General features: G+C 44.5%; 1 long non-coding RNA gene across 1 annotated transcript in view; it reads left to right on the top strand.

Moving 5' to 3' along the window:
* The first annotated feature begins 2,376 nt into the window (after positions 1-2,376).
* Positions 2,377-25,994, top strand: part of LOC142213541 (uncharacterized) — a 781,216-nt gene continuing 757,598 nt past the window's right edge. The window contains exon 1 of the long non-coding RNA XR_012717235.1: positions 2,377-2,388. This is a non-coding gene — a long non-coding RNA (uncharacterized LOC142213541). The remainder of the gene's footprint in view (positions 2,389-25,994) is intronic.

The raw sequence follows: 25,994 nt of genomic DNA, 5'->3' as shown, positions 1-25,994 counted from the left end.
ATGTCTCATTTGCAGAGCCCCAAAGTACCAGTACAAAGGAAACCCCCCAAAGTGATCCCATTTTTGAAACTAGACCCCTAACATCAAGGGGTATAGTGAGCATTTTGACCCAACAGCCTTTTCACAGATTTTATTAACATCAGGATGTGTAAATGAAAAATTAATAGAATTTCACTTTTTCACCAAATTTTTAATTTTCACAAGGGGTTAAAGGAGAGAAAGCCCCCCCCCACACAGTTTGTTACATAATTTCTCCTGAACATGGCAGTACCCCATATGTGGTCATAATCTTCTGCATAAGTACATGGTGGGGCTTGGAATTGGAAGACCGCTATTTGGATTTTGTAGGACGGATTTTGCTGGAATAGTTTTCAGGTGCCATGTCTTATTTGCAGAGCTCCTAAAGTAACAATACAATGGAAACCATCAAAATTGACCCCGTTTTGGAAACTACATGCCTCACAGAACATATCAAGGGATATAATAAGCTGTTTGACCCTACAGCTGTTTCACAGATTTTATTAACATTGGGACGAGAAAATAAACAATTTGTTTTTCTTCAATAAACCATCAATTTAGTCTAAACTTTTTATTTTTACAAGAGGATAAAGAAGAAAAAGCTCCCCAAAGTTTATAACACAATTCCTCCTGAATACCCTATATGTGGTTATAATGTGTATGCTGTATGGGTACATGGTGGGTCTTGGAATGGAAAGAAGAGTATTTGGTTTTGCAGAGTAGAATTTGCTGGAATAGTTTTCAGGTTCCATGTCCCATTTGCAGAGCCCCTAAAGAACCAATACAATGTAAATCCCCAAAAAATGACTCCTCAAAGAACTTAACAAGGGGTGTAGTGAGCATTAATATCCCAGACATGACTGCACAGCAGATGGTGTAGAGTGAATATGTAAGCTGTGCGAAGTACATTGGGAACACCAAATTCCCTACTATATCTCCAGTAGCTCCTCTGATTTGTGAGGGGGGTCACTCTGGGGGCAGTCCTGGTTTGATTTCCCTCGTTAGCTCTAAATCTGGCGTTGATATACGCTCACACAGCTTATACATTCTCTTCCTGCTGCAGCCAGTTGTGTTCTGATGATTTGACAATTTTTGTCTTCACATTGCACAAGCTATTTTTTTTTATTTTTCTAGTGATGTGGACACATGAGGGCTTGTTGTTTGTGGTATGAGATGTATTTTGTAATAACATTTTTGGGTGCTTATAACTTATTGAGTAACATTTATTAACTCTTTCTTAGTGGATTAAAAAAAAAATCCCCATCAATTCTACCATTGCATTTTACCTTTTAAGTTTTTTTCACACAGCATAAGTAACAAATTACCTTTTTTCTGAAGGTTGGTCCGATTACGGCGATACTTCATTTATATTGTTTTTTTTGTTCACAATCTACTTTCCTGTCCATATAACTCGTGTGGAGACTGTGTGGAAAGCACACGGACCCCATTATAGTCTATGGGGTCTATGTGCTTTCACTGCACACTACTTGTCAATGTGTTCGATAGACTGTTCAGGGGGGGTCCCCATGCGGACTCCCCTGAACGGATTACTGACGCAGAGGCCTTACACCCACTCCCAATGTGACCCACTGGTGGGCGGCATCTAATGTCAGGGAAAGTTTGTTACTCTAACAAACTTTCCCTGATATGGCCCCCACATGATCAGGACCTGAATCTATTAGCGCTGTGTCCACAGAGTTTCTGACCATTGGGGAGACCTGATCCCCAATTTAGTAGGGTCAGTTTATAAACCTCGACGCTGCACAGAGCCCAAGTCGCACCGACGTTTATATACAGTGGGCGGTTGCGAAGGGGTTAAGGGACACTTTGCTGAACTGAAGACTACTGACTAATGTTATCCATTCCGCATTTCTATATCAAAATCAACTCATTAACATTTTTAACAAAAACATCTTTCCGCTGTTCACCTTAATTAAGTGACATTTTTGTTACCAACCAGAGCACCATGAGGAATTGGGGAAAAAAATTGGTAACTTATAGCAACAAAAGTAAAGGATCAATCTTCCTAACAGTCGCTTGTTCTTTTTTATTGAAAGCTTTTAGTCTCCTATGCATATGTGCGCAACCTTTATTCTGCTTTCTTGCTCAAAAAGACTAGTTTTATCTAAAAGGTCAATTCATTCAGCAGGGCACTCGGTAGAATTGAATATAATTATCCCAATCTTTGCCGTGTAGAATTCATGCTTGAATTCATTCACAAAATAGAATGCAGAATAATTAACTCCGAGCCTCTGCAATCCCCCATTGAAAATGCTTCAGGTATCATTCGGCTTCACTCACAATAGAAGAATTTCATTTAAGTACATTGTACGTATTAACCCCTATTCAGCATCCAATTACTCTGAATAAGTGAATTGTCTGTTTCAGGAATGTAATTTGAAAATGTTGTCATGCAATCTGAAGCAAAAGGGGCTTTTTCATTAATCTAACTCTCATTTAAGGAGAAAGCCTGTAGGTTATTTCAGATCCATTAGTTTTAAATACAGGTGATTACAATTCTCCGCTGCATAAGACAACCAAAATGTCCATCAGAAATGACTGTAAGGATTTTAATAATACCAACAAAAGAGAGTTAGATGAGTTTGTGACCTGTTCAATAATGGACACAATTCAATTTAGAGCTTGACAAGAAGTTAATATGAGGAGATAGTATAAATCTATGGAAAATAAGGTAATAATACATTACAAAGTGGGCAAAACAGAGGTCTTCAATAATTCAATGCTTATGTTTCAGGACTGCGAGCAATCAATATGGCTTACACCGGTGAAAAGAATGTAAGAGTCGCATTTGTTCCTCAATTGCTTTCTGTTTAGTCCTTTCCTCTGTGGTTACTCTGGGACAACCCGGTTTCTAAGTGATTTTCCTTGGGAAATCCTTGCAATACAACTCACTTTATAGGAATTTTAAAGCAGTTTTAGTGGTGGATGCAGATCCGCACTGTCTGTCGAGGTTCTTGGGACCCATTGGTGTAGGGAAGCCTGTGTCAAGTGGTCCAGTATAATGGACACAAACTGCTTCAACTTGTCTGGTATTAACTCCAAGTAACTTCTAACTAGGCTCAGTCTGGTCTACTCATCTTCTAGAACAGTTCTTGGGCCTTACTAGTCAATCTGTTCTGATGTCACGGTCTTACAGTAAAGAAATATTTCCATAGACTCCAACAGAACTGCTCCTGGGTGAACTATGGACTGTTGGTGGTGATGTCATCAGCCTTTCTAGCCACAGAAATTGCACTAATAATAATAATAATAATAATAATAATAATAATAATAATAATACTCTGACTCTTAAAAAGTCTAGCAGAAAATTGATGTTGTCATAGGAAGTCAGAGAAAGCTAGATGTTTCTCTGCAGGAAAAATGTAGTATTACATGGCCATATAGATGAATGGCAGTCAGTGCAATATTTAAATGGTGTAAGGCCTGGTTCATATCTGCGCTCGGTATTCCATTCCGGGAGTCCATAAGGGATTGCCCCCCCAAATGGAATACCGAACACATTGGCAAGAGGTGAGCTTATGAAGGCACACGTACCCCATGGACTAAGATGAACTGCTTTCCTGTCCACATGACTCATGCGGACTGCGACACACAGACCCCTTTATCCTATGGGGTCCGTGTGCTTTCAGTGCTCTCCGCTTGTTAATGCATTTGGTATTACAATTGGGGGTCCCCATGCAGATAACCCTTTAATTCACAAAGTATAAATAACAACTCAACAGCCAGATTGCAGATAGCCACAAGCTTTTTTTTTAGCCACCTAAATCCTGCACCAAAATATAACCTTAGTGTATATATGCATATCCTTTTTTTTGGCTCAGAACTCATTTCAACTGATGCCAACACTGACGGTTAAATGCATTAGTTGTCAACTCTTCAGGCTCAAATTTCTGCTCCAAAGATCATCAATTGTCATAAGCGTATATGACAAATTTTTACTAATTCTAAGAGTAGGTCAAATTTATTTAAGTCTCTGAATGGCTTAATAAAGGCCTTGATTTAAAGGTCCTGGCTTAATAATAAATAATTTATACCGAGAGATTTATGAAGGCACTACGGACGTCCCTGTGCAGGAAATTTTGGTTCCAAATGTGCCAGAATACTGGCATACAGGGATTGGTGAATTCCCTCCATTGTGCCAAGTTTCATCATTCCTTTTATACCAATTTTCTGGTGCAGAGGGATGAAATTGAGGCGCGCTTGACTCTTTCTTGTGCCAACATGCACCACAAGCCCTGACCCACACCTTGCCCACCAACATTGAGTGTGAGCGAGGCGGACCAGGACGGGAAACAAATTCCACCCTGATTCTGCCTCTTGGTCTGAATTTAGCCTTACTGTAATAGTGCCCTAATAGCACCCCTTCACAGGTAATAGTCCCCTCTTACAGAAGTAATATTCCTCTGCAGGCAATACTCCCCCCACATGTAATACTATTACTTATGTGGGGAGGCCTATTACCTCTGGAGGGGCTCTATTACTGTAGTATTGCTATAATAACATCCCTCCATGAGTAATAGCCCCACATACATAATACTATTACTTATAGGGATAACGTTTACTGTAATAATTCTTCCCCACATACTGAATATAAGCCACCTGGAAATTGAACCATAATGTAGTGTTTACAGGACCAGGGAACTTACTCTATGATACTGCAGAGGCCAGGAGCTGGGAGAATAGACATTGTGCTCCAGCAGCTCAGTTGAAGATTACATCAGGGTTCGATCCCCCGAGCATACAATTTCGGGTGCTATATCTACCATCCCAGGCAGCGCAGCAAACAAGGCCTGAAATGGTAGACACGGCACCTACATCACTGTATACGGTATCTGTATGTCACTGAAGCCACTGTACCCCTTCCCCTTTTGTTACCACTAAGTGCTACAAAAGAGTAAGCATAGCAGCACTGAGGCACACAGCTTCACTGTTATGGCACCAGACCTCTGAGGGAGCTGGACAGAAAAATGCAGCAGGGAATGTTTTATGATCCGGCTCTTGAAGAGGCTTGGTGCTATCTCGTGCAAAAACTGTAGCAACATGCACAAAAAATTATGGGGTCCATTTTTAACATCAGTTTCCCTCTAGCTTGTGTGCATCACACCAAAGGGAAAGTGATGCTAACAATTGAGATACGTAAATGCACCCCTACAGTCTCTGGCAGCTCCTCCCGTAATAGATAGAACAAACTTCCATCAGAAGCTCCATTCATCAATGGACGCTCAAAAATGATTGCTGTGACCACTAAATGTTAATCAGATTGGACAGATTATGCCCAAAATGACATTCACTTCAATTGAAAGTGGTTCACAATCGGGGTTTGGTCAGATTACTGATCACAATATTTGACATTGCTTATCATTTCATCTATGACTCATTACTTATCATATCTCAGTCGCCCCAGTTTTTCACTGTATTCTTGCAACCTGTTATCCCGTCCCAGTACGTCACTCACTTGGTATCACTCATATCATTCATTAATGCCCAATTATCTAATTGTTTGCATTTTCATTTATAGTATTTTAACAGCTCCTTTTCAAGGGACAGAAGGTATACAGAATACAATGTCTAAAAGGTTCTGTTACATTTCAAGTTGTGTTATCAGATAAGCCATTCATTTCAATGAGTCACAAAAAGCAGAGTGCATTTCATTACAGTGCTCAGACCTCCCTGAAAAGAAAAGAGATTCGAAGCCTCCAGAATAAATGAATATATAATTTTTGAAAATGTCAGATATTTTGCCCGCATGTTAAAAAACATAAGTGAACAACGTATTAAACTGATTATTAAATAAATATGCTTGGTGCCCTAGGATATCGCCAATGGTAGCACATGGGCTAAATTTAGATTCACGAATGAACCAAGAAAACTAGTTTAAGAACTTGTTTGACAATTAACCCTTTGGGGTATTAACTTAGCTCTCAATAAGTTTAGAGTTAGTTATTCTGGATACTAAAGTATAGTGACTTCACTACAGTCTAGACACCTTTACAGATGGAGGAGCCATTCATGATACTAATGGAGTAATATGAGGAGTGGGCTCTAGTACATAAAATCTTATTATTCTTCTATATGTCACTATGAGACAAGGAGAATCATCATATTACAGATGTGTTAAGAAGCAAAACCTCTATCGCCAATCAAACTATAAAGAGCTATAACAGATCTGTGGCATGTATATATAGCAACATACAGTAGATTAAATAAAAGTTACTTAGAAAATAAAACTAGTACCCAAAAATATACTAAATATGACCCAATTATATATATTTTATTTTTTATGTAGCTTGTGAACCCCATGTAGGGATCACAATATACTTTTTTTTTTTTTCCTATCAGTATGTCTTTGTATAGTGGGAGGAAATCCATGCAAACATTGGGAGAACATAGAGACTCCTTGTAGATGTTCCTGGTGGCATTCGAGCCCAGGACTCCAGCACTGCAAGGCTGCAGTGCTAACCACTGAGCCACCGTGTTGCCCCTCCATTTAAAGGTTTGTGTCATAGACGGTAGTTTGTTTCCTTCTCACATTACCAGCAAATAGTCATATTGAATTTCTGCTTTGGACAAGATATCTTGGTGTTCTATGGAAATACAACAATATAGAACCCAATTTAAGACTATGGCCCCACAGAGGGCGCTGCAGACAAAAAGCACTGCAGGAAAAATTGGGGCGGACATGCATTACAGTTTTTCCTGAATCGCTTTTTACAGAAACCCCACAGAGTTTTCCTTGATTATACCTATAGGGAAACCAGCGGGATTTCTATAGGCATGATTGACATGCTGCAAATTCCAAAACTGCAATGGTTTTGGAAACCGCAGCATTTCCGCTGCGGGTATGTTTCTGCAAGCAAATTGTGGATGGAATTTGCAGAAGTGCAGTTTGCAGGGTCTGTAAAACACCATGGTGGCATTTGTGCCACAGCTAAACCACGGCATTTATGCCATGTGAGGCCACGGCCTAATACACATTTGAGCCACATCACGTTTTTTTCCAAAGCGCTTTTTACAGAAAATTCATAGAGTTTTTCCTCTGCAAACTTTCTGTTCCAATCATTTCAGATTTTTTTTTTTGAAATGTGTTTATGGGATTAGCCAAAATCCCATCCACTTTGTAGGTAATACAAAACACGGCATTTTTGCCACAGCGTTTCTTCCGTGGCCAAAACGCTGCATTTTTCACAATGTCAGACTCCACCATTAAAAGATTTACAAACAAATTTACAAAGCCTAGAAATAAAGCAAGATTTCTATCCAAAGCAAAAACTTCTCAGCAGACATAGATTTTTTTTTTTTCCATTATTTAACTCCTTTACTTCATTATCTACTGAATATATTAGCTCCAGCGTCAATATGTGGCCTTAAGTACAGATTGCCAAGAGCGACTTCGAAACTCATAATTTGGCTGTTTGGGCCTTCACTAAAGTGGATATCAAACCCAATATTCATATCGTACTTTAGGTTTCTTTTTAAAGAAGATATTGATTCACATTTTAGTAAAATACACTGCATATACAGGGTTTCATAAAGTCGCAAATACAGAATAATATCCGCAGACTCTAGGACATAAACATACACACATGCTATTATAAAGCGCATATGGAAGTGTCAGTCCCATTGCCCTAAATCACTTTCAGCCACATTCAGCGTGACTAACCACAAGAACAAAAAAATGCAGTCCAATCTGCCATAACATAATAAGTGACAAATGGGAGAACTTGGCAAACCCAATATTTGATCTCTTGTTCAATCTGAAGAAACCATCTTTATCTTGAAGTAGATGCAATTCTTTTGACAGCACCCAATTCAGCTTTTTGCACCAGACAGCCATTTCCTTGGTTCCCGTATTCATGTATAGCCGAAGGGTGGGTGACAAGTTAATGATATGATTTCCTCTTTTTTATTTTGCTACAAATATCCCATGTTTTTCCCCTCCATTCACCTTCCAGTGACTCTGACCTTGGCTGGTTCTCTGACTTTGATGCTTAGCATTCTACTTCAACCTTTGGCCTGTCCCTATTTCTCAGTGTCATTTGTCCTAACAATATCACTGTCTTCTATTTTCTCAGATGGTAACTACAGGACCATAGCCTGGGGCTGTGACCCTTGAGTATGCTACCATGAAGACCAGTACTGTTTACTGAGCTCTCTAGGGAGTATTGATGCTTATTAGTTTCTCCGACTGAGGAGATAGCATAAACTTCTAGTAACAAACAGGGTCCACATACGTAGATGTCTAGAGCAACTTATACATTATAAGATGAGAATGAAGAAATCTAGTGCCAGTGTTACACAACAATGTCACACATATTATTTGAAACAAAGCAATGAATGTTATTGTTGCACATAGTGGCATAGCAATTTGATAGTTACAGCCACTTTAGGTAGCGCAATATGTGCAACGGTTACAGCTCACATATAGTGGGTAAAACTAGTGCACAAATTATGGAAGGACTGTATACTGCACCACAAATCTTTTAGTAAGTCAGGTTACATCTAAAATCTTGCTCACACCTTATATACTGTTAGGAGTCTATGAAAGTCTACTCCATATTATAGTATGGCCATTCTGGTCAATATTGTGGGATTACACCAGGCTGGCATAAATGCTACTAACCTTTTAGTATGCATGCTGTCGTCACTCCATGTTATAAACAGAGAGCAGTTCCAGACCAATGTGTGGTCAACACAGTTCATGTCTAAAATCTGTTCTATGGGCATTGATTTTAGTGCAGCACGATAGCTGTTTTTCCCTTTCATGTCAATAGAGGTTAATTCACAGCTATACATATAGTACATACAATCCTTTGTCAATATTTTTGGCATTCTGTTTTGTGATATTTATTCAAATGTGTTGTTATTGCTACATCCAGGCAAGTTTTGTTACTCACATGCTCACTGGACTTAAGGGCTATGCCTCTGCATGTGGGGCAGTTTGAAAGATATCACCTTATCAAAACCACTTGGCACATCTGCGATCACCCTTCATTCTTACTTTTCCACTCACCCCCCATGAGTATGGCAGAGTTTATAGGAAAATACGAAACAAGCTTTATAAATTCTATATATTTATTAACCTGAGTGGGTAGGTACTAGCCACTAACATATACAGAAATATATCAGTGGACAAAAAGAAGATACAGATAAGCACAATACAATACATAAAATAAAATGGGAATAAAAGAAAGAAAACAATTTCAAAATGAGTCTCTGAAGCCAGCCTCCTAGGCCTCAGGGCGCATGCTTAAGTCAGTAAGGAGCTTCAATCTGTTCACCTGGCTCCCAGGGTCAGAAATCTCTTCGTCTCCTCAGTTGAGACCATTTAACTCCCTCAGTCTCCTCCCAGGTTCCTTCCTGAGTGGTGTCATTATGGGGGAAGTCCAACCCATCCATCCTTTTAGGCACTTGTAAAGTGCCTAAAATCTCATTAACACCCCTCCTCCCACGTCTATACATTTGAAAAAGGGCGATAAGCCCGAAACGCGTTGTGTTTGCCTTTTACGAAATAAAGAGAAATTCATTTTAAAAGACGATTGATTGAGCGCGGTGATCCTCTCTTTGTCCGGTCCATTATCGATACTGCTCCAGCTTTAAGGCTTTAAGTACAGGTGCCTCAGTACCCTAACTACAGGGTATATTCTGGTTAAAAGCTACTATTCTGTCAAAGGAGTACAGGAGGTTTTGGTAGAGACCACCGCAGCTTCTGTGAACCTATAAGTGGCAGATTACCAGTATTCTCATCCTCTCCACATTGAAGCACTGGGTTACTGAATGCCATAGTATGGAGTTGTATGAATTCTGAGTATGGCCGGTTAGGCTCTATGGAGATGGCCTAAATATGTATAGGATGAGGACATTTTGTGATTGATGTGTTTCTCAACCAAGTCAATGTCTTTGGCTTTTGGCCTTTTAGCCCCAAATCTGATTTTCTCACTCATCTACTATTTATTAACTACAATCATTAAATTAACAGTTTATCTCATTGAAAAAACTGCTTGTAAAATAATCTTTACAGCTGGCATTAGAAGCACAAACAGATCACTGTCTGCTTGTACAAGCAATATCCCAACTGACTTCATTTAGTCCAGTAAAAGGTTTCTCTCTTTCGGAAACTTCTATAGCAGTACACAAGTTCACTTCTAGCCGAATACTGCCCGAGGCCAGATGAAGAACAGTGCTGTGTTAATACGACACCTTGCAGAAGGGCCATCTAGTTACTTTAAGAACTTCAAATCCAAGCAGGCAATAAGTTGCACCTGATGTGTGGCCTTCCTTAAATGAAGGGACTTTTCATTTGCAAAGTGAATATCAGTTTACTTCCCTTGGGAGGAACGACTCTCCGTTGGCATAATGCGTTATTATTGTTTGCTCTTTTAATTGAAATGTAAATTCTGAGAACGTCCTGACCCAGTTCAGACTGTGAAGAAGGGCAAAATTCTCATTTTCCTGCTAGTAAAAGGTCTGCAGTCTTGTTATTAATTACTCAGGACTGGATGTTCGTGAATGTGACTGCCCCAAAGTTTATGCAAAAGAGAAACTTTGAAAGCTCCTCTAGATACAAAGTTAAGACTTTAAAGCATGAAACCTCCTTATGGTATTTCAGGCTTGCTCTCTAGTGTAAATAAGACAAAATGAGTAATATTAAAATGCTATGTTGGTTTTAAAAAAATGGTTTAGATGAATATATTTTCCTGACGATAAGACACGTCTAAAGAGGCACCCCAGGTTTTGGCATGAAAAATTAGGAAAAAAATATTTCATTTTAATTTAACCTTCCCTGGCAGTTCAAAGTAGTAGAGGGGTTAAGTGTCACTAACTGGGGAATATGTACAAAGCCCCATTTATTGTCCTCCACATGGTATAATGCCCTATTGAGGTCTCCACACAGTATAACAGGATGTTATACTATGTGGTATTATACTGTGGAAGGGGGCAGTAATGTGTCATTATACAATATGGGGGCACTAAAGAGCATTATACTGTATGGGGGCACTAACAGCAAATTATACTGTGTCTAGGGGGCATTAAGGAGCATTATACTGTGTGGGGGCACTAATGTGACGTTATACTGTAGCAGAGACACTAAGGAGAATTGAACTGTATAAAGGCACTAAGGGATGTAGGGGGAATTACGGAGTATCATACTGTGTAGGGGGCAATAATGTAACATTATATTGTGTGGGGGAACTAAGGAGCATTATACTTTATGGGGGCACTAACAGCAAATTATACTGTGTCTAGGGGGCATTAAGGAGCATTACACTGTGTGGGGGCACTAACGTGACATTATACTGTATCAGAGGCTCTAAGAAGCACCAAACTGTATAAAGGCATTAAGGATTGTAGGGGGCATTAAGTAGTATCATACTGTGTAGGGGGCAATAATGGAGCATTATGTTGTACGGGGGCACTAAGGAGCATTACACCGTGTGGGGGGCACTGGTGCACCCCTCATAGTATAATGGTCTTAACGACCTTCACACACAGCATAATTCTCTTCATTGCCACACACAGAGTGAGGAGAAACACTAACCTCCTAACCGCTGTCCTTTACCATTAATACATTACTGCAGTGTCAGCAAGGATCGTTAGTCAGTCCTGGCAGCAGGAAGGCAGAATCTGGAAAGTTTGTGGCCATGGTCCCCATTAAGACTGCAGTCAGCCAGCTGAACTATCCTCTCCCCTGTCCTGCGCTGACCTGATAGATCAGTATGAGGTAGGTCCTCAAAGTTGAACGTGGCTGACAACACATAAAAGTTTGGTGATTGTAATTTTATGAAAACTTTTGATCTTAGAGGAAGTCCATGACCTCCTCCAACCATATTCAACTGTTATTTGTTACACTGTATGTTACATGTGTTTATTATGTATGTCACTTTTTTAGATCTGCCGAAAAACAATTTTGAAGTCTTATGTAAATTAAGCAATTGGTGCCCTGGGGGCGGGCCTTCATTCCTAGGACCACTTCTCCTGCTACTCAAGTGGCTGGGAAATGTGATAGTAGAGGGAGTATTAAAAACTACTGCTCAGTATGGCACAAGAAGGAGCTGGTAGGGTCTAAGCAGCAAGAGCAGGGCTCAAGGGGGCTGACACGTGCCAACTGAATCATTTACATAAGATTTCATAGTTGGTTTTGCTCCAACAAACGTGACATATATAATTAATGGAATTATGTTTATCACTGTATTGTGCTTGGGAGAGGTGGTACACAACCTTTAAACTAATTGATGACTTATTCTTAGGATAGGTCATCAATATCACATCAGAGGAGTTACAGAGAAAATGTTTAAAGAAAATGAGCTCTGCAGTTTCTTCACTGCTTACTATGAGATATTTCTCTACAGATCTTTGACAGATACCGTTTTCTTAAGTATCACAAATTAAATATTATGCGTATGACCACCACAGATATTAGAGTCACAACAGATTTTACCAAATTTAGCTGGATCTGCTGAAGGCTTCACATAAATATCTTTAGATTAAGCTTCAGGCCTCATGCACAAAACCAAGTGTGCAGGACAAGGTTCTTCTGATGGGGGGGGGGGGTTCCAATGCTCCATTCTGTTGATTATAGAACAGGTCCTATCCTGCTTTGTGCCATCTGTAACATCAGGATTTTTACCTCTGCAATAGAAATGTATTAGGGAGGCAGGCTCTAGAAAGCTGGTGGCCATGGTCCTCATTGCAGTCAGCCACTGAACTATTCTCTCCACTGCCCTACACTGACCTGATAGATCGGTGTGAGGTAGGTTGGGAGAGAGCTTCTACCCCCTTCGGAATCAATGATGACACATGGATAACATTTTCATTGCATTGCGCACCCCCCCCCCCCCCAATTAGAATACAAATACTCTAGAAAAATGTTGACCAAAAATTACCCTAACTAACGTTTCATTGATTTTAAAATAACACCCTTGAAAAATGCATTTTTATCCACGATGCTAATAATTCCTTTTAATCTCTAAAAGATTGTTGTGCATGGAAGTCCCAGAAGATTAGCATTTCTAACACTTCTTTATCAATGATGATAAAGGGGTTTTCCAGGAAACACATATTGATTGACCACCTGTTTTTAAGTTCATCAATATTAAATTGGTAGGGATCTGACAATTGACATCCTTACTAGAGAACACTGTTCGGAACAGCCGTTCTGAACAGCACGCTCCCATAGAAATGAATGGACGTAGCCGGCACGCGGGGGTTAAGCAACTGGCCGCCGGCAAAGTGTACATGCCAGCTGCTTCCATTCATTTCTATGGGAGCGTGCTGTTCGGAACGGCTGATCCGAACAGTGTTCGCTCATCTCTAATCCTTACGTATTAGTTGATATCAACAGTTCCAGCATCCCCTTTTACAGAAAGCTGTGTATGTTGTTCAGTGACCAGGTCAGGATACTACTGTTCCGCTCCATTTTACTTGAATGAAAGGTGAGCTGTAGTAACCGGGAACAACCACTAAACAGTGTATGGAGCTGCCTGAATCTGGACGGTTTGTTAGTTGTTGTGCTGCGGCTACTACCAACTGATCAGTGAGGGTGGTGGATGTTAGAGCCATAACAATTCAATATCTGTACCAAGGATACACCATTAATATCTTTTGTCCTTTTAGTTCCAGTGCCGGGGGTGCCCCTGTGTCAGCTCCTCGCTTCCCCGCTGACACATATGCGGCTGAAGCGAGGAGCTGACCTGTGTCAGCAAGACCGGCGGCAGCAGGGAAACGAGGAGCTGACACAGGTCAGCTCCTCGCTTCAGCCGCATATGTGTCAGGGAGAGCGGTGCGCAGCGGCGAAGCGAGGAGCTGACCTCTGGACGCAGATCTGAGTTGAAATCGGGACATACCTCCCTCCAACCGGATCCGTGGGACATGTCACCCAAATCGTGACTGTCCCGCGGAAATCGGGACGGTTGGGAGGTATGCGCTGATACCTAGACGTCTGAGTATGTATCAGCGTGCGTAGGCGGCCTAGTGACGCCGCCTACGCAGACGTCTGAACCAGCGCAGAGAGAAGCAGCTCTCCTGCGCTGGTTCGAATTAAAAAAAAAAAAAGTCGCCCGTGCGCCGCCCGAAGCGGCCGCCTCACGTCGCCTCATTAGAGGTGCGGCCCTACCTGTGAGTTATGCAGTGACACTATACCATGGACATATGGCATGCAAGAAATCAGCCTTAAGTGAGGTAAATGGGGAAATGTCAATACTGCATGAACACAGGATAGGAAGAGTCATATAGAGACAGGAGATGGTATAGTGAAATGAGTCAAAATAATGAGACCAACATACCCATGATGGAGCTGTAACTGAACTACACCTGACAGGACCGGGGCTTCCAAGTCCCCTACGCACGTTTCGGTGCAGAATGACTTTATCCAGGATGGCATCCCTCACCTCGGAGGCAGTGTGCTGTCTGTCCCCCAAGCTGATGAGCTTCAGCACGGCCTGCTGACGTCTCCCCACGCCAGTGATGCAGCGTTTCCAGTTCGTAGCTGGGGTCGATTTAACGGCGGCGGAGGAGGAGGGTGGTGTTTCAGCACTCCTGCCAGGACTATTGGGCGGGAAGACAAGGCAGGCCGCCACAGTTTGCGACCCGGTCCCAGCATCAACTACATTCAGCCAGTGTGCTGTGATTGAGATGTAGCGTCCCTGACCGCATGCACTTGTCCACATGTCGGTAGTCAAGTGCAACTTTGTGCAAAGCGCAGAACTTAGGGCCCGCCTGATGTTATAGGACACGTGCTGGTGCAAGGCTCAACTCACCCTAAGGGCCAAAAACACTGCTGGTGAATTTTGTTCAGTTCCAAAGGACTCTGTGTTTAGATTTGGCTCAGTAACATGCCTTTGAAGGCAAGGCTTCCTTTAGTGGCTCCATCTCAGCAGGGTGATGATGATGATGATGATGATGATGATGATGATGATGATGATGATGATGATGATGAAGCTTGGTTAAATCTGGTGTCAGAAGGGAAAGTGGTTTGGGGCTAACAATTTTAAAGGGGCTAACACTCTGCTGGTGCAAGGCTGAACTAAGTTAAAGGGCCTCAATCTCTGCTGGTAGCTTAGCTTAAGGGCCTGTAACTTAATTTGGAAGTGCTCATGTTAAGAGCCAGAAAAGTGAATTTTGGAAGGTCTTACCACATCACACACACACATCCACAATTACAGTTAAGGGTGGGGGCTGTTGGATTTCCCATTGCCTATTCCATCTGTGGTTGTCATGGGCAACGTGATTTAAAGGGGTGCTTGGCAGGGGCGGATCCAGGCCGGGCGAGCTGGGCAACCGCCTGGGGCCCCGCGCTTAGCGGGGCCCCGCGGCGCGGCCGGGACCTAACAAAATGGCGGTAGGACGCCGATGAGCTGAATACATAGGCGTTTAAAGCAGGAGCTGTCACAGCTCAGCTCCTGCTTTAACGCTGAGCTCCGGCATTTGTAGCCGCGATGTGATGACGTCATCACATCGCGGCTACAATATGTGTATGAGGGAGAGAGCTGCGGGGGAACGAGGAATGGTGAGTGTGTGTGAGAACAGCATGACACTGGGGCAGATGGAGGGGGGGAGAACAGCATGACACTGGGGCAGATGGAGGGGGGGAGAACAGCATGACACTGGGGCAGATGGAGGGGGGGAGAACAGCATGACACTGGGGCAGATGGAGGGGGAGAACGGCATGACACTGGGGCAGATGAAGAGGGGGAGAGAACAGCATGACATTGGGGCAGATGGAGGGGGAGAACGGCATGACACTGGGGCAGATGAAGGGGGTGAGAACAGCATGACACTGGGGCAGATGGAGGGAGAGAGAACAGCATGACACTGGGGCAGATGGAGGGGGGGAGAACAGCATGACACTGGGGCAGATGGAGGGGGAGAATGGCATGACACTGGGGCAGATGAAGAGGGGGAGAGAACAGCATGACACTGGGGTAGATGGAGGGAAGAGAACAGCATGACACTGGGGCAGATGGAGGGGGGAGAACAGCATGACACTGGGGCAGATGGAGGGGGGGAGAACAGCATGACACTGGGGCAGATGGAGGGGGAGAACGGCATGACACTGGGGCAGATGAAGAGGGGGAGAGAACAGCATGACACTGGGGCAGATGGAGGGGGGAGAAAAGCATGACACTGGGGCAGATGAAGGGGGGAGAACAGCATGACACTGGGGCAGATGGAGGGGGAGAACGGCATGGCACTGGGACAGATGGAGGGGGGAGAACGGCATGACATTAGGGCAGATGGAGGGGGGAGAACGGCATGACACTGGGGCAGATGGAGGGGGGAGAACAGCATGACACTGGGGCAGATGGAGGGGGAGAATGGCATGACACTGGGGAAGATGAAGGGGGGGAGAACAGCATGACACTGGGGCAGATGGAGGGGGGAGAACGGCATGGCACTGGGACAGATAGAGGGGGAGAGAACAGCATGACACTGGGGTAGATGGAGGGGGGAGAACGGCATGACACTGGGGCAGATGGAGGGGAGAGAACGGCATGACACTGGGGTAGATGGAGGGGGGGAGAACAGCATGCTACTGGGGCAGATGGAGGGGGGAGAACAGCATGACACTGGGGCAGATGAAGGGGGGAGAATGGCATGAAACTGGGGCAGATGAAGAGGGGGAGAACAGCATGACACTGGGGCAAATGAAGGGGGAGAGAACAGCATGACACTGGGGCAGATGAAGGGGGGAGAACAGCATGACACTGGGGCAGATGGAGGGGGGACAACAGCATGACACTGGGGCAGATGGAGGGTGGGAGAACAGCATGACACTGGGGCAGATGAAGGGGGAGAACGGCATGACACTGGGGCAGATGAAGAGGGGGAGAAAACAGCATGACATTGGGGCAGATGGAGGGGGGAGAACGGCATGACACTGGGGCAGATGAAGGGGATGAGAACAGCATGACACTGGGGCAGATGGAGGGAGAGAGAGCAGCATGACACTGGGGCAGATGGAATTCCAATAATAGATTGGGTTTACAAATACCCTCATTTCTTGCTACTGCCATATAGTGCCATTGTCTGACTGGGAATTCAAAGAATATATTGGGTTTACAAATACCCTCATTTCTTGCTACTGCTATATAGAGCCATTGTCTGACTGGGAATTCCAATAATATATTGGGTTTACAAATACCCTCATTTCTTGCTACTGCTATATAGTGCCATTGTCTGACTGGGAATTCCAATAATATATTGGGTTTACAAATACCCTCATTTCTTGCTACTGCCATATAGTGCCATTGTCTGACTGGGAATTCAAAGAATATATTGGGTTTACAAATACCCTCATTTCTTGCTACTGCTATATAGAGCCATTGTCTGACTGGGAATTCCAATAATATATTGGGTTTACAAATACCCTCATTTCTTGCTACTGCTATATAGTGCCATTGTCTGACTGGGAATTCCAATAATATATTGGGTTTACAAATACCCTCATTTCTTGCTACTGCCATATAGTGCCAGTTTCTGACTGGGAATTCAAAGAATATATTGGGGTTACAAATACCCTCATTTCTTGCTACTGCCATATAGTGCCATTGTCTGACTGGGAATTCCAATAATATATTGGGTTTACAAATACCCTCATTTCTTGCTACTGCTATATAGTGCCATTGTCTGACTGGGAATTCAAAGCATATATTGGGGTTACAAATACCCTCATTTCTTGCTACTGCATAGTGCCTTTGTTGACTGGGAATTCAAAGAATATATTGGGGTTACAAATACCCTCATTTCTTGCTACTGCTATATAGTGCCTTTGTCTGACTGGGAATTCAAAGAATATATTGGGGTTACAAATACCCTCATTTCTTGCTACTGCCATATAGTGCCATTGTCTGACTGGGAATTCAAAGAATATATTGGGTTTACAAATACCCTCATTTCTTACTACTGCTATATAGTGCCATTGTCTGACTGGGAATTCAAAGAATATATTGGGGTTACAAATACCCTCATTTCTTGCTACTGCTATATAGTGCCATTGTCTGACTGGGAATTCAAATATATTGGGGTTACAAATACCCTCATTTCTTGCTACTGCCATATAGTGCCATTGTCTGACTGGGAATTCCAGGAATATATTGGGTTTACAAATACCCTCATTTCTTGCTACTGCCATATAGTGCCATTGTCTGACTGGGAATTCCAATAATAGATTGGGTTTACAAATACCCTCATTTCTTGCTACTGCCATATAGTGCCATTGTCTGACTGGGAATTCAAAGAATATATTGGGTTTACAAATACCCTGATTTCTTGCTACTGCTATATAGTGCCATTGTCTGACTGGGAATTCCAATAATATATTGGGTTTACAAATACCCTCATTTCTTGCTACTGCTATATAGTGCCATTGTCTGACTGGGAATTCCAATAATATATTGGGTTTACAAATACCCTCATTTCTTGCTACTGCCATATAGTGCCAGTTTCTGACTGGGAATTCAAAGAATATATTGGGGTTACAAATACCCTCATTTCTTGCTACTGCTATATAGTGCCATTGTCTGACTGGGAATTCAAAGAATATATTGGGTTTACAAATACCCTCATTTCTTGCTACTGCCATATAGTGCCATTGTCTGACTGGGAATTCCAGGAATATATTGGGTTTACAAATACCCTCATTTCTTGCTACTGCCATATAGTGCCATTGTCTGACTGGGAATTCCAATAATAGATTGGGTTTACAAATACCCTCATTTCTTGCTACTGCCATATAGTGCCATTGTCTGACTGGGAATTCAAAGAATATATTGGGTTTACAAATACCCTCATTTCTTGCTACTGCTATATAGAGCCATTGTCTGACTGGGAATTCCAATAATATATTGGGTTTACAAATACCCTCATTTCTTGCTACTGCTATATAGTGCCATTGTCTGACTGGGAATTCAAAGAATATATTGGGTTTACAAATACCCTCATTTCTTGCTACTGCTATATAGAGCCATTGTCTGACTGGGAATTCCAATAATATATTGGGTTTACAAATACCCTCATTTCTTGCTACTGCCATATAGTGCCATTGTCTGACTGGGAATTCCAATAATATATTGGCTTTACAAATACCCTCATTTCTTGCTACTGCTATATAGTGCCTTTGTCTGACTGGGAATTCAAAGAATATATTGGGGTTACAAATACCCTCATTTCTTGCTACTGCCATATAGTGCCATTGTCTGACAGGGAATTCCAGGAATATATTGGGTTTACAAATACCCTCATTTCTTGCTACTGCCATATAGTGCCATTGTCTGACTGGGAATTCCAAGAATATATTGGGTTTACAAATACCCTCATTTCTTGCTACTGCCATATAGTGCCTTTGTCTGACTGGGAATTCCAATAATATATTGGGTTTACAAATACCCTCATTTCTTGCTACTGCTATATAGTGCCATTGTCTGACTGGGAATTCCCATAATATATTGGGTTTACAAATACCCTCATTTCTTGCTACTGCCATATAGTGCCAGTTTCTGACTGGGAATTCAAAGAATATATTGGGGTTACAAATACCCTCATTTCTTGCTACTGCTATATAGTGCCATTGTCTGACTGGGAATTCCAAGAATATATTGGGTTTACAAATACCCTCATTTCTTGCTACTGCCATATAGTGCCATTGTCTGACTGGGAATTCCAATAACATATTGGGTTTACAAATGCCCTCATTTCTTGCTACTGCTATATAGTGCCATTGTCTGACTGGGAATTCAAAGAATATATTGGGGTTACAAATACCCTCATTTCTTGCTACTGCTATATAGTGCCTTTGTCTGACTGGGAATTCCAATAATATATTGGGTTTACAAATACCCTCATTTCTTGCTACTGCTATATAGTGCCTTTGTCTGACTGGGAATTCCAATAATATATTGGGTTTACAAATACCCTCATTTCTTGCTACTGCTATATAGTGCCATTGTCTGACTGGGAATTCCAAGAATATATTGGGTTTACAAATACCCTCATTTCTTGCTACTGCCATATAGTGCCAGTTTCTGACTGGGAATTCAAAGAATATATTGGGTTTACAAATACCCTCATTTCTTGCTACTGCTATATAGTGCCTTTGTCTGACTGGGAATTCAAAGAATATATTGGGGTTACAAATACCCTCATTTCTTGCTACTGCTATATAGTGCCATTGTCTGACTGGGAATTCAAAGAATATATTGGGGTTACAAATACCCTCATTTCTTGCTACTGCTATATAGTGCCAGTTTCTGACTGGGAATTCCAGGAATATATTGGGTTTAGAAGTACCCTCATTTCTTGCTACTACCATATGGTGCCATTGTCTGACTGGGAATTCAAAGAATATATTGGGGTTACAAATACCCTCATTTCTTGCTACTGCCATATAGTGCCATTGTCTGACTGGGAATTCCAGGAATATATTGGGTTTACAAATACCCTCATTTCTTGCTACTGCTATATAGTGCCAGTTTCTGACTGGGAATTCAAAATGCGCAAGGCTCCCGGAAAGGGACGTGGACGAGGCCGTGGGTGAGGTGAGGGGAATGGTTCTGGGGAGCAAGGTAGCAGTGAAGCCACAGGGCGTCCCGTGCCTACTCCTGTGGGGCAGCAAGCATTGCTCCACTCCACAGTGCCAGGGTTGCTTGCCACATTAACTAAACTGCAGGGTACAAACCTTAGTAGGCCCGAGAACCAGGAACAGGTCTTGCAATGGCTGTCGGATAACGCTTACCGCTCATTGTCCATCAGCCAGTCAGACTCTGCCTCCTCTCCTCCTATTACCCAACAGTCTTGTCCTCCTTCCTCCCAAAATTCCCAAGCTTCACAGAACAATAACCCCAACTGTCCCTGCTCCCCAGAGCTGTTCTCCGCTCCTTTCATTGTCCCTCAACCTGCCCCTCCACGTCGCGATTCCACGAACCTAACAGAGGAGCATCTGTGTCCAGATGCTCAAACACTAGAGTCTCCTCCATCTCCGTTCGATTTGGTGGTGGTTGACCAGCAACCCACCCTCATCGACGATGATGTGACGCAGTTGCCGTCAGGGCATCCAGTTGACCTGCGCAAGTGCGGGAGGAGGAGATGAGACAGGAGTTGGAAGAGGAAGTGGTGGATGATGAGGACACTGACCCGACCTGGACAGGGGGGATGTCAAGCGGGGAAAGTAGTGTGGATTTGGAGGCAGGTGCAGCACCAAAAAGGGTAGCTAGAGGCAGAGGCAGAGGTCAGCAGCTTAGGCGAAGCCAGGCCACACCCGGAATCTCCCAAGATGTTCCAGTTCGTACCCAGCCCCGAAAAACTCCCACCTCGAGGGCACGTTTCTCGAAGGTGTGGAGTTTTTTCAAGGAATGTGCTGAGGACAGATATAGTGTTGTTTGCACAATTTGCCTCTCGAAATTGATTAGGGGCTCTGAGAAGAGCAACCTGTCCACCACTTCAATGCGCCGTCATTTGGAATCCAAGCACTGGAATCAGTGGCAGGCAGCAACGGCAGGACAAAGGCCGCCTGCCGTTCACGCCTCTGCCTCTGCCACTGCCACTGCCACTGCTGACTGTGCTGGCGATGCACTCCAGAGGAGGAGCCAGGACACCACTTCATCTGCCTCCGCCACTTTGTTGACTTCTTCCTCATCCTCCCCTGTTCCTGTCTTATCTCCTTCTCCTGCACCATCAAAGGCACCATCAGGCGCTTCTTTACAACAACCCACCATCTCTCAGACATTGGAGCGGCGGCAGAAATACACCGCTAACCACCCAAACGCGCAAGCCTTGAACGCCAACATCGCTAAACTGCTGGCCCAGGAGATGTTGGCGTTCCGGCTTGTTGAAACTCCCGCCTTCCTGGACCTGATGGCAACTGCGGCACCTCGCTATGCCATCCCTAGCCGTCACTACTTCTCCCGGTGTGCCGTCCCCGCCTTGCACCAGCACGTGTCACTCAACATCAGGTGGGCCCTTAGTTCCGCGCTTTGCACAAAGGTCCACTTGACCACCGACGCGTGGACAAGTGCATGCGGACAGGGACGCTACATTTCACTGACGGCACACTGGGTGAATGTAGTTGAGGCTGGGACTGCTTCCCAAACTGGCCCGGTGTACCTCGTCTCCCCGCCTAACATTCCTGGCAGGGACACGAGAAGAACACCCCCCTCCTCCTCCTTTGGGACACCTTGATGGCACCCCCTCGCCAAAGTGCCGCCACGGAGGGTCCTAGTGTCACCAGGCGTGAGAAGTATAGGCGCATGTTGCGGGAATACCTTTCCGACCACAGCCCTGTCCTCTCCGACCCCTCTGCGCCCTACACGTATTGGGTGTCGAAGTTGGACCTGTGGCTTGAACTTGCCCTATATGCCTTGGAGGTGCTGTCCTGTCCTGCCGCCAGCGTCCTATCTGAGAGGGTGTTCAGTGCAGCCGGTGGCATCATCACTGACAAGCGCACCCGTCTGTCAGCTGAGAGTGCCGACCGGCTCACTTTGATAAAAATGAACCACCACTGGATAGAGCCTTCATTTTTGTGCCCACCTGTGTAAAGCACCCCAACATGAAACTCCATGTCTGTACTCAACCTCTCCAATTCCTCCGCATCCTCATACTCATCCACCATAAGCGTTGCACAATTCTGCTAATACTAGGCTCCCTCCAACATGATTTCCCCCAACTCTGCTGGTTAGAGGCTCCCTCCACCCTGATTTCCACCAACTCTGCTGGTTAGAGGCTCCCTCCACCCTGCTTTCCCACAACTCTGCTGGTTAGAGGCTCCCTCCACCATGAATTTGCCCAAACTGGGCTGTTTAGAGGCTCCCTCCACCATGAATTGGTCCAAACTGGGTTTTTTAGAGGCTCCCTCCACCATGAATTGGTCCAAACTGGGCTGTTTAGAGGCTCCCTCCACCATGAATTTGCCCAAACTGGGCTGTTTAGCGGCTCCCTCCACCATTAATTGGTCCAAACTGGGCTGGTTAGAGGCTCCCTCCACCATGAATTTGCCCAAACTGGGCTGTTTAGAGGCTCCCTCCACCATGAATTTGCCCAAACTGGGCTGGTTAGAGGCTCCCTCCACCATGAATTGGTCCAAACTGGGTTTTTTAGAGGCTCCCTCCACCATGAATTTGCCCAAACTGGGCTGTTTAGAGGCTCCCTCCACCATGAATTGGTCCAAACTGGGCTGTTTAGAGGCTCCCTCCACCATTAATTGGTCCAAACTGGGCTGGTTAGAGGCTCCCTCCACCATGAATTTCCCAAAACTTGGCTGTTTAGAGGCTCCCTCCACCATTAATTGGTCCAAACTGGGCTGGTTAGAGGCTCCCTCCACCATGAATTTGCCCAAACTGGGCTGTTTAGAGGCTCCCTCCACCATGAATTGGTCCAAACTGGGTTTTTTAGAGGCTCCCTCCACCATGAATTGGTCCAAACTGGGCTGTTTAGAGGCTCCCTCCACCATGAATTTGCCCAAACTGGGCTGTTTAGAGGCTCCCTCCACCATGAATTTGCCCAAACTGGGCTGGTTAGAGGCTCCCTCCACCATGAATTGGTCCAAACTGGGTTTTTTAGAGGCTCCCTCCACCATGAATTTGCCCAAACTGGGCTGTTTAGAGGCTCCCTCCACCATGAATTGGTCCAAACTGGGCTGTTTAGAGGCTCCCTCCACCATTAATTGGTCCAAACTGGGCTGGTTAGAGGCTCCCTCCACCATGAATTTCCCAAAACTTGGCTGTTTAGAGGCTCCCTCCACCATTAATTGGTCCAAACTGGGCTGGTTAGAGGCTCCCTCCACCCTGATTTCCCACAACTCTGCTGTTTAGAGGCTCCCTCCACCATGAATTGGTCCAAACTGGGGTTTTTAGAGGCTCCCTCCACCATGAATTTGCCCAACCTGGGCTGTTTAGAGGCTCCCTCCACCATGAATTTGCCCAAACTGGGCTGTTTAGAGGCTCCCTCCACCATGAATTTGGCCAAACTGGGGTTTTTAGAGGCTCCCTCCACCATGAATTGGTCCAAACTGGGGGTTTTAGAGGCTCCCTCCACCATGAATTTGCCCAAACTGGGCTGTTTAGAGGCTCCCTCCACCATGAATTTGGCCAAACTGGGCTGTTTAGAGGCTCCCTCCACCATCAATTTGGCCAAACTGGGGTTTTTAGAGGCTCCCTCCACCATGAATTGGTCCAAACTGGGGGTTTTAGAGGCTCCCTCCACCATGAATTTGCCCAAACTGGGCTGTTTAGAGGCTCCCTCCACCATGAATTGGTCCATACTGGGGTTTTTAGAGGCTCCCTCCACCATGAATTTGCCCAAACTGGGGTTTTTAGAGGCTCCCTCCACCATGAATTTTCCCAAACTGGGCTGTTTAGAGGCTCCCTCCACCATGAATTGGTCCAAACTGGGGTTTTTAGAGGCTCCCTCCACCATGAATTGGTCCAAACTAGGGTTTTTAGAGGATCCCTCCACCATGAATTTGCCCAAACTGGGCTGTTTAGAGGCTCCCTCCACCATGAATTGGTCCAAACTGGGCTGTTTAGAGGCTCCCTCCACCATGAATTGGTCCAAACTGGGCTGTTTAGAGGCTCCCTCCACCATGAATTTGCCCAAACTGGGCTGTTTAGAGGCTCCCTCCACCATGAATTTGGCCAAACTGGGGGTTTTTAGAGGCTCCCTCCACCATGAATTGGTCCAAACTGGGGGTTTTAGAGACTCCCTCCACCATGAATTTGCCCAAACTGGGCTGTTTAGAGGCTCCCTCCACCATGAATTTGCCCAAACTGGGCTGTTTAGAGGCTCCCTCCACCATGAATTTGGCCAAACTGGGGTTTTTAGAGGCTCCCCCCACCATGAATTGGTAAAAACTGGGGTTTTTAGAGGCTCCCTCCACCATGAATTTGCCCAAACTGGACTGTTTAGAGGCTCCCTCCACCATGAATTTGCCCAAACTGGGCTGTTTAGAGGCTCCCTCCACCATGAATTGGTCCAAACTGGGGTTTTTAGAGGCTCCCTCCACCATGAATTGGTAAAAACTGGGGGTTTTAGAGGCTCCCTCCACCATGAATTTGCCCAAACTGGGCTGTTTAGAGGCTCCCTCCACCATGAATTGGTCCAAACTGGGCTGTTTAGAGGCTCCCTCCACCATGAATTGGTCCAAACTGGGGTTTTTAGAGGCTCCCTCCACCATGAATTTCCCAAAACTTGGCTGTTTAGAGGCTCCCTCCACCATTAATTGGTCCAAACTGGGCTGGTTAGAGGCTCCCTCCACCATGAATTGGTCCAAACTTGGCTGTTTAGAGGCTCCCTCCACCATGAATTGGTCCAAACTGGGCTGGTTAGAGGCTCCCTCCACCATGAATTTGCCCAAACTGGGCTGTTTAGAGGCTCCCTCCACCATGAATTGGTCCAAACTGGGGTTTTTAGAGGCTCCCTCCACCATGAATTGGTCCAAACTTGGCTGTTTAGAGGCTCCCTCCACCATTAATTGGTCCAAACTGGGCTGTTTAGAGGCTCCCTCCACCATGAATTTGCCCAAACTGGGCTGGTTAGAGGCTCCCTCCACCATGAATTGGTCCAAACTTGGCTGTTTAGAGGCTCCCTCCACCATTAATTGGTCCAAACTGGGCTGGTTAGAGGCTCCCTCCACCATGAATTGGTCCAAACTTGGCTGTTTAGAGGCTCCCTCCACCATGAATTGGTCCAAACTGGGCTGGTTAGAGGCTCCCTCCACCATGAATTTGCCCAAACTGGGCTGTTTAGAGGCTCCCTCCACCATGAATGTGCCCAAACTGGGTTTTTTAGAGGCTCCCTCCACCATGAATTTGCCCACACTGGGCTGGTTAGAGGCTCCCTCCACCATGAATTGGTCCAAACTGGGTTTTTTAGAGGCTCCCTCCACCATGAATTTGGCCAAACCGGGGTTTTTAGAGGCTCCCTCCACCATGAATTGGTCCAAACTGGGGTTTTTAGAGGCTCCCTCCACCATG

This window comes from Leptodactylus fuscus, chromosome 7 (assembly GCF_031893055.1).
Source record: "Leptodactylus fuscus isolate aLepFus1 chromosome 7, aLepFus1.hap2, whole genome shotgun sequence".
Taxonomy (NCBI): domain Eukaryota; kingdom Metazoa; phylum Chordata; class Amphibia; order Anura; family Leptodactylidae; genus Leptodactylus; species Leptodactylus fuscus.
This window is presented reverse-complemented; position numbering and strand designations above follow the sequence as displayed.